We start from the raw sequence: 9,742 nt of genomic DNA on the forward strand, positions 1-9,742 counted from the left end.
CTATGCATGCACATCTACACATGTACATCTGTAACTACATATACACATCTATATCTACACATATACATCTACACAAATGCATCTATGACAATGTCTGTTCTCCATCTACATTAGCAGATCTACATACACATACATCTACATCAACACATCTCCATCTATCTCTCCATATACACTACATCCATCTACATCTACTTCTGCATCTATATCCATCCGCCCATCGCTCTGCAGCTCTTACACTGCAGCCCACAGAAGCTGAGCTGGTCAGGGGCTTCTTGAGTTCTTGGAGATCTCTCGGTGTTCTCTGAGGGTCCTGATGTCTGGGAAATATCCAGACATTTAGCTGAGTTTAAGGGTGTCTGCGGTAACACTGTGATGCCATGGAGCAGTTTGTGATCTGCCTCAGTGTCTCCTGAGCGTGAGCAGCAGTGCATGCTGGTCTGTGACTGACTGTGGTGTGGTGTTGTGTGTCTGCAGGTGTTTCTTCCTGGATCCTCCATCCTCACCTCCTTCCTCATGTTTTTCTAATGGTTTCTTACCTCTCCAATGACTGTCTGCGCATGATATTTTCTGCTATGCATGGATGAATCCCTCACACGCTGCTCTGGAGCTGCACAGACCTGCTGACCGAGCGTAAACCTCCACAGACAACATGATCAGCACAAAACTCCACCGCGGAAAACACAATACTCCTCCATGATGAGGACTCAACCACAGACAACTAGCGCCGCAGTACTCCTCCATGATGAACACTCCATCTCAGAGAATATAAGTGCTACAATACTCCTCCACAGAGAAAACTAGTGCCACAATACTCCAACACCTCAAACACAAGCGCTGCAGTACTCCTCCACATTGAATACTCGCGGCACATTACTCCTTCACAGGAAATACTTGCAGTGCAGTACTCCACAGTGAATAGTTCCGGTGCAGTACTCCACTACAAATTCCTGTGGCGCAAAACTCCACATCGAACACTTGCGGCGCATTACTCCACAGCGTGTCACAATACTCCACACTACTCTACTGTGAATACTTACGCCACAAGACTCTTCACAGCAAATACTAGAGCCACAATACTCCACCAAAGTGAGTACTAGAACTGCAAATCTCCAAAGAGAATACTACCGGCGCTATACTCCACAGTGAAAACTAGTTCGGCAATACTCCCACATCACAAACAATACTCCACCACAGCAAACAATACTTCGCCTCAACCAACACTATGAATTCTAATGCCGTAATACTCCACCACAGCAAACAATACTCCTCCACTGGAAATAAAGTACTCTAATACTTGCAGTGCAGTACTCCACATCAAAAACTAGTGCCACATTACTCCTCTGGATTGTATACTTGCGGCGCAGTACTCCACAGCGAATACTTGCGGCGCATTACTCCACCATAACAAATACTTGTAACGTAATACTCCACAGCAAGTACTGCATCACAGTACTACACAACAAATACTTTCGGTGCAATACTCAATGAATACTTGCGGTTCAATACTCCTGTACTACAAATACTTGTGGAACAAAGCACTTCACAGCAAATGCTTGAGCCACAATACTCCACCAAAGTGAGTAATAGTGCCGCAAAGGTCCAAAGTGAATACTTCCAGCACAATATCCACAGCGAAAACTAGTTTGGCAGTACTCCTACGCCACAAACAATAATCCATCACCGCCAACAATACTCCACCACAGTGAATATATTTGGCGTAGTTCTCCTCCACAGGAAACACAATACTCTAATACTTGCAGTGCAATACTCCACATCAAACACTAGTGCCACAATACTCCTCCACTTTAAATACTTGTGGCAGTACTCCACTACAAATATGTGTGGCGCAAAACTCCTCTTTAAATACTTGTAATGCAATACTCCACACTGCGTCACAATACTCCACAACATATACTTGTGAATCAATTCTCCACAGGAAATAGCTGCAGCACAATTTTCCACAATATATACTTGCACGCAATACTCCTCCACAGGGGATACTTGCGGTGCAATACTCCTTTACTATGAATACTTGAGGCACAAAACTCTTCAAAGCAAATACTAGACCCACAATACTCCACCAAAGTCAGTACTAGCACTGCAAATCTCTAAAGTGAATACTACCGGCGCAATACTCCACAGTGAAAACTAGTTCAGCAAACAATACTCCACCACAGTGAATATATTTGGTGTAATACTCCTCCACAGGAAACACAATTCTCTAATACATGCAGTGCAATACTCCACATTGATTACTTGCTGTGCAGTACTCCACTGCAAATAGTTACGGTGCAATACTCCACTATAAATATCTGCAGCGCAACACTCTACAATGAATAATGTGGAGCAATACTCCTCCACAATAAATACTTGTGGTGCAATACTCTTCTACTATTACTATGAAAACCTGCGGCAGAAAACTATTCAAAGCAAATACTAGAGCCACAATACTTTACCAAAGTGAGTACTAGCACTGCAGATATTCAAAGTGAATGCTGTCGGCACAATACTAGATAGTGAAAACTAATTTAGCAAAACTCCTGCACCGAAAACAATACTGCACCATAGCAAACAATACTCCACCACAGTGAATACTTTTGGTGTAGTACTTCTCCACAGGAAACAAGACTTTAATACTTGCAGCGCAGTACTCCACATCAAAAACTAGTTCCATAATACTCGTCCACATTGAATACTTGCGGCACATTACTCCTCCACAGAAAAAAGCGTGTGGCGCAGTACTCCACAGAGAATACTTGTGGTGCAATGCTCCACATTGAGTACTGTGTCACAATACTCTATAACAAATGCTGTGTAGTAATACTCCTCCACAATAAATCCTTGCAGCACAAAACTCTTCAGAGCCACAATACTCCACCAAAGTAGTTCGGCAATACTCCTACACCACCAACAATACTCCACCACAGCTAATACTATGAGTTCTAGTGCTGTAATGCTCCACCACAGCAAACAATACTCCACCACAGTGAATACTTTCGGCGTAGTACTCCTCCACAGGAAACACAATACTCGAATACTTGCAGTGCAGTATTCCACATCAAACACTAGTGCCACAACACTCCTCCAGACTCAATACTAGCGGCGCAATACTCCTCCTCCACAGCAGACACGAGCGGCGCAATACTCCCAGTTTGCACTAGAGGTCAGCCAAAAGCCGATCTCGTCACATATCAGGCCATATATAAATATATATCTCGAAGTATTCATGTTACACTTAAGCCAAATGCCATGCAATGCTGTAGTTGCATGAGCCATCATGAATGTGAATGCAGTTTCCACACGTTTATATGCAGAGAGCAGAAGGCAGTGTTTATTTATTGTAGATTCTCTGTAAACGAGCTTGATAGGGTTTTTAATGAAGTCTTAGTGTTGTAACACACACATGCGGTGCAATAAGAGAATCCAACTGTATTTCCTGAATGTAGCACTCGATGGATTGATCGCCACTACTTTGTGCTGAGATGCATTGTGGGTAAGTGCATTAAGGCGTCTGATGGCTGCTGGAACGCCGCTGTTTTAATGCATGCCCACACTGAAGATCCAGAGCAAACCTCCTCACTGCAGACCTGCTGACGCACCAGTGCATGCTGGGAAACGCAGTGCTGGTGGGCGGAAGCGGAGAGACGTGTGCACATTAAATCAATCCTGTGGACTGTCGGTTTTTAAAGGAAACCAGTGAATAAATAACTGTGCAATAATGAGCAGAATGTTGACGAGCTGCGTTTATTAATACTCATGCTTCATTGCTGTGTATGACTGCATGAACTCATGTTAATGTACAGCACTCCAGCGTATTCTAAAACTACAACCGTAACAAAGCTTTTATTAAAGACACAAAAATGACCTTTTATTTATAAAATTAAGATAATAAAGATACTTTGCCAAGGCAACTTCTCTCATTTTCATTTTCTTGATCTACTGAAATTATTCAGATGTAAACTATATACCAATAAAGAATGAAAATGACTTGAATTAAAATGAATATAATGCTGACACAACCCTTACACAGTTTTGTTAATCATTTCTGAAAGAAATGTTTTTATAAGTATTATAATAATGTAGTCAAGGAGATTAGAAGTCAGCATATTTATTATAAAACGCAGACTAATATGAGTGTTTTTATTGTGCACATTTTCTGTCATTATAAAACACAAGATGTAGCTGTAATGCAAAATAAACAGTTATCTGGTTCCACCGGCTGAATTACACTTTGTAATTGAAATTGACTAAACATTTTATTTATTTTTTTAATCCAGTCAAGAGCCAAAGTATAATTAAATAGGAATAGAGTTTTCACAAACAAATTAATACTTATTAAATTACATGAAAAAGCTTTTTTCCACACACTTTGTTCTAATCTGATTTACTGTTTGATTATTTGTGAAGTTTAAAAGTCACCTTTAATTCAGAGTAAATTAATATTACTTTATTAATTTTTCTTTATAATGTTAAAATTGCAATGTGTTAAAAATTAAAAAGCTGTAACACTTAGAAATGTTCACTATTTATTGATTTTCATTTTATGCTTCAGAATCTGCCTCCTATCACTAATAAATATTCATTCATTTTCTTTTCGGCCTAGTCCCTTTATTAATCCAGGGTCACTACAGCGGAATGAACTGCCAACTTATCCAGCACATGTTTTACACTGCGGATGCCTTTCCAGCTGCAACCCATCTCTGGGAAACACCCATACACACTCATTTACACATACACTACAGACAATTTAGCCTACCCAATTCACCAGTACTGCATGTGTTTGGACTGTGGGGGAAATCGGAGCACCCGGAGGAAACCCACGCCAAACACGGGGAGAACATGCAGACTCCACACAGGAACACCTACTGACCCAGTCTAGGCTTGAACCAGCGACCTTCTTGTTGTGAGGTGACAGCACTACCTACCGCGCCACCGCATCGCCCCCACTAATAAATAATTATAAAAATATTTAATAGTGTTTTCAAGGTCACTTCAGTCACAGCATTAGAATATATTTCATATAAATTGATTCGTTTTTGAATATTAAACTGCTTGAATTAATCTTACACAACAGCTATAATAATGTAAACAAATACTGCAAAGTATACAGAATTAATTAGTTCAGTTAATACTACAAAACACTAGAATATTTTGGGGGATGTAAACAAAAACAATGGTCCCAATGTATTTCCTGTTTTACAAATATATTTTTTTAGCTTCCGAGAATCAAAAACAGCCACATGTTGATAAATAGTGTTATGATCGCTGTTTTAACATTTAATGTATGATTGTATTGCCTCTTATTAAAGCTTGACAACAAGCAGGAAATGTTCATGGGCCAATGACGAGACCACGGAATGGTGGTCTCACTGAAATGGTCTATATTTTGTTCATGGGATGTTATTACTCTAAATTGCGCGCGTATTTCTTTAATTGACTGTTTACTGTCTTTAACCGTCATAACCGTCTTTTGCAAATTTTCGCGCGCTCTGTATGTATCAGCTCACTAGCTAGACGGCGCAGTGTGTGCGCGCGTCAATAGTTAATTTAAATAATTATGGTGGCTTGAAAAGCCAACATACTGTTATCTCACGTAAACTTATTATTATTAGGCTGGCTTGTGTAGCAAGCCAGACTACTGTTATCCTATTAAACTTATTATTATTATTCTATATTATTAGGCTGGCTTGTGTAGCAAGCCAGACTACTGTTATCCTATTAAACTTAATATTATTATTATATTTTCTTCTTCTGAGACTAAAAATTAAACTCTATCTCCTCCTAGGCCATTCAAGCTATGACCATCAAACTCGGGTCAGACCTCCGAACTATTCTGACTCGAGTTGCTATATCCTTTCCGACTGATCCGACTTTCGGTTTTCCGAAAAACGTCCCGGGACCGTCGGAAAAATCCCATAGACGTAACATTGGATCAAACTTTGTGACCTCATAACTCCGCATCAGAATGTCACACAGACTTCTAACTGGGCTCATTTAACTCAGACTATCAAACTGCCAATGACTGATCACCTTTAAACTTTCTGGCCACGCCCTAGCAACCACTTTTGGACCCTAGAAACCGTCCCATAGACTTCCATTGCAAAAGACTCTCATTGACTTTACATGGGATCAAACTTTGTGAGCTCATAACTCTGCATCAGACTGTCCTACAGACTAATGATTGAGCTCATTTAACTCAGTCTAGCCAGCAGCCAATCACTGATGGCCTTTTAACTTTTAAGCCACACCCTAACAACCAGATACTGCTCCCTAGCAACTGTCCCATAGACTGCCATTAAAGAGGTTCAGACTGATATTGTCATGCTGCAGTGTGATAGAGACATGGGGGTTGTGTTTAACTGTTCATACTGGCAAGAAGCTTTGATACATCATCAGTCTAAGCTGTCAATCAACTCCATAGCAACAAAACAGACTAACCTAGCAACGATATGGCACCAGCTATATCTCAGCATCAGAACATCGTAGAGAGGCGGGGGTTGGCTTGTTTGACTCATGCTCTTACACCATCTATCTGTCTATCTATCTATCTATCTATCTATCTATCTATCTATCTATCTATCTATCTATCTATCTATCTATCTATCATCTATCTATCTATCATCTATCTATCTATCTATCTATCTATCTATCTATCTCTATTTATCTATCTACCTCTATCTATCTATCTATCTATCTATCTATCTATCTATCTATCTATCTATCTATCTATCTATCTATCTATCCATCATGCTAAGGACATGCTAATTCATGCTAGAATCATGCTAGTTACATGCTAATTCATGCTAGAATCATGCTAGTCACATGCTAATTTATGCTAAAATCATGCTAGACACATGCTAATTCATACTAGAATCATGCTAACAACATGCTAATTCATGCTAGAATCATGCTAGTCACATGCTAATTCATACTAGAATCATGCTAACAACATGCTAATTCATGCTAGAATCATGCTAGTCACATGCTAGAATCATGCTAACAACATGCTAATTCATGCTAGAATCATGCTAGTAACATGCTAATTCATGCTAGAATCATGTTAACAACATGCTAATTCATGCTAGAATCATGCTAGTAACATGCTAACTCATGCTAGAATCATGCTAACAACATGCTAATTCATGCTAGAATCATGCTAACAACATGCTAATCCATGCTAGAATCATGCTAGTCACATGCTAATTCATGCTAGAATCATGCTAGTCAAATGCTAATTCATGCTAAAATTATGCTAACAACATGCTAATTCATGCTAGAATCATGCTAGTAACATGCTAATTCTTGTTAGAATCATGCTAACATCATGCTAATTCATTCTAGAATCATGCTAGTAACATGCTAATTCATGCTAGAAGCATGCTAACAACATGCTAATTCATGCTAGAACCATGCTAGTAACATGCTAATTCATGCTAGAATCGTGCTAACAACATGCTAATTCATGCTAGAATCATGCTAACAACATGCTAATTCATGCTAGAATCATGCTAGTAACATGCTAATTCATACTAAAATCATGCTAACAACATGCTAATTCATGCTAAAATCATGTTAGTAACATGCTAATTCATGCTAGAATCATGCTAACAACATGCTATTTCACGTTAAAATCATGCTAATAACATGCTTATCTATCTATCTATCTATCTATCTATCTATCTATCTATCTATCTATCTATCTATCTATCTATCTATCTATCTATCTATCTTTTCATACTTTTTAAAACTGTTTAAACTAAATAAACTATTACCGTCAGGCTTTCACAAGCCAGCCTCAAAGTTTGTTCTCAAACTTTAAGAATCTAGTTAGGCTGGCTTGTGTAGCAAGCCAGACTACTGTTATCCTATTAAACTTATTATTAATTTTATTATTCTTCTTCTGAGACTAAAAATTAAACTCTATCTCGTCCTAGGCCTTTCAAGCTATGACCATCAAACTCGGGTCAGACCTCCGAACTATTCTGACTCGAGTTGCTATATCTTTTCCGACTGATCCGACTTTCGGTTTTCCGAAAAACGTCCCGGGACCGTCGGAAAAATCCCATAGACGTAACATTGGATCAAACTTTGTGACCTCATAACTCCGCATCAGAATGTCACACAGACTTCTAACTGGGCTCATTTAACTCAGACTATCAAACTGCCAATGACTGACCACCTTTAAACTTTCTGGCCACGCCCTAGCAACCACTTTTGGACCCTAGAAACCGTCCCATAGACTTCCATTGCAAAATACTCTCATTGACTTTACATTGGATCAAACTTTGTGAGCTCATAACTCTGCATCAGACTGTCCTACAGACTAATGGCTGAGCTCATTTAACTCAGTCTAGCCAGCAGCCAATCACTGATGGCCTTTTAACTTTCTAGCCACACCCTAACAACCAGATACTGCACCCTAGCAACTGTCCCATAGACTGCCATTAAATAGGTTCAGACTGATATTGTCATGCTGCATTGTGATAGAGACATGGGGATTGTTTTTAACTGTTCATACTGGCAAGAAGCTTGTATACATCATCAGTCTAAGCTGTCAATCAACTCCATAGCAACAAAACAGACTAACCTAGCAACGATATGACACCAGCTATATCTCAGCATCAGAACATCGTAGAGAGGCGGGGGTTGGCTTGTTTGACTCATGCTCGCACACTATCTATCTATCTATCTATCTATCTATCTATCTATCTATCTATCTATCTATCTATCTATCTATCTACATCTATCTATCTATCTGTCTGTCTGTCTGTCTGTCTGTCTGTCTGTCTGTCTCTATCTATCTATCTATCTATCTATCTATCTATCTATCTATCTATCTATCTATCTATCTATCTATCTATCTACCTCTATCTATCTATCTATCTATCTATCTATCTATCTATCTATCTGTCTGTCTGTCTGTCTGTCTGTCTGTCTGTCTGTCTGTCTGTCTGTCTGTCTCTATCTATCTATCTATCTATCTATCTATCTATCTATCTATCTATCTATCTATCTATCTATCTATCTATCTATCTATCATGCTAACAATATGCTAATTCATGCTAGAAACATGCTAGTTACATGCTAATTCATGCTAGAATCATGCTAGTCACATGCTAATTCATGCTAGAATCATGCTAGTCACATGCTAATTTATACTAGAATCATGCTAACAACATGCTAATTCAGGCTAGAATCATGCTAGTCACATGCTAATTCATGCTAGAATCATGCTAGTCACATGCTAATTTATACTAGAATCATGCTAACAACATGCTAATTCATGCTAGAATCATGCTATTCACATGCTAATTCATGCTAGAATCATGCTAGTAACATGCTAATTGATGTTAGAATCATGCTAACAACATGCTAATTCATGCTAGAATCATGCTAGTAACATGCTAATTCATGCTAGAATCATGCTAACAACATGCTAATTCATGCTAGAATCATGCTAGTAACATGCTAATTCATGCTAGAATCATGCTAACAACATGCTAATTCATGCTAGAATCATGCTAGTAACATGCTAATTTGTGCTAGAATCATGCTAGTAACATGCTAATTTATGCTAGAATCATGCTAGTAGCATGCTAATTCATGCTAGAATCATGCTAAAAACATGCTAATTTATGCTAGAATCATGCTAGTAACATGCTAATTCATGCTAAAATCATGCTAGTCACATGCTAATTCATGCTAGAATCATGCTAGTCACATGCTATTTATACTAGAATCA

The 9,742-nt window shown here is 38.8% G+C and overlaps 1 protein-coding gene across 1 annotated transcript in view; it reads left to right on the forward strand.

The window, feature by feature from the left end:
- The window catches only part of scn1bb (sodium channel, voltage-gated, type I, beta b), a gene marked incomplete at its 5' end in the record, with an annotated part of 7,434 nt that extends 4,232 nt beyond the window's left edge, over window positions 1-3,202 (forward strand). Inside the window, 2 exon segments of the mRNA NM_001128156.2 lie at window positions 475-1,313; window positions 3,058-3,202.
- Window positions 3,203-9,742: the final 6,540 nt, after the last annotated feature.

The sequence above is a fragment of the Danio rerio genome, chromosome 19 (assembly GCF_049306965.1).
Source record: "Danio rerio strain Tuebingen ecotype United States chromosome 19, GRCz12tu, whole genome shotgun sequence".
Classification (NCBI taxonomy): Eukaryota; Metazoa; Chordata; class Actinopteri; order Cypriniformes; family Danionidae; genus Danio; species Danio rerio.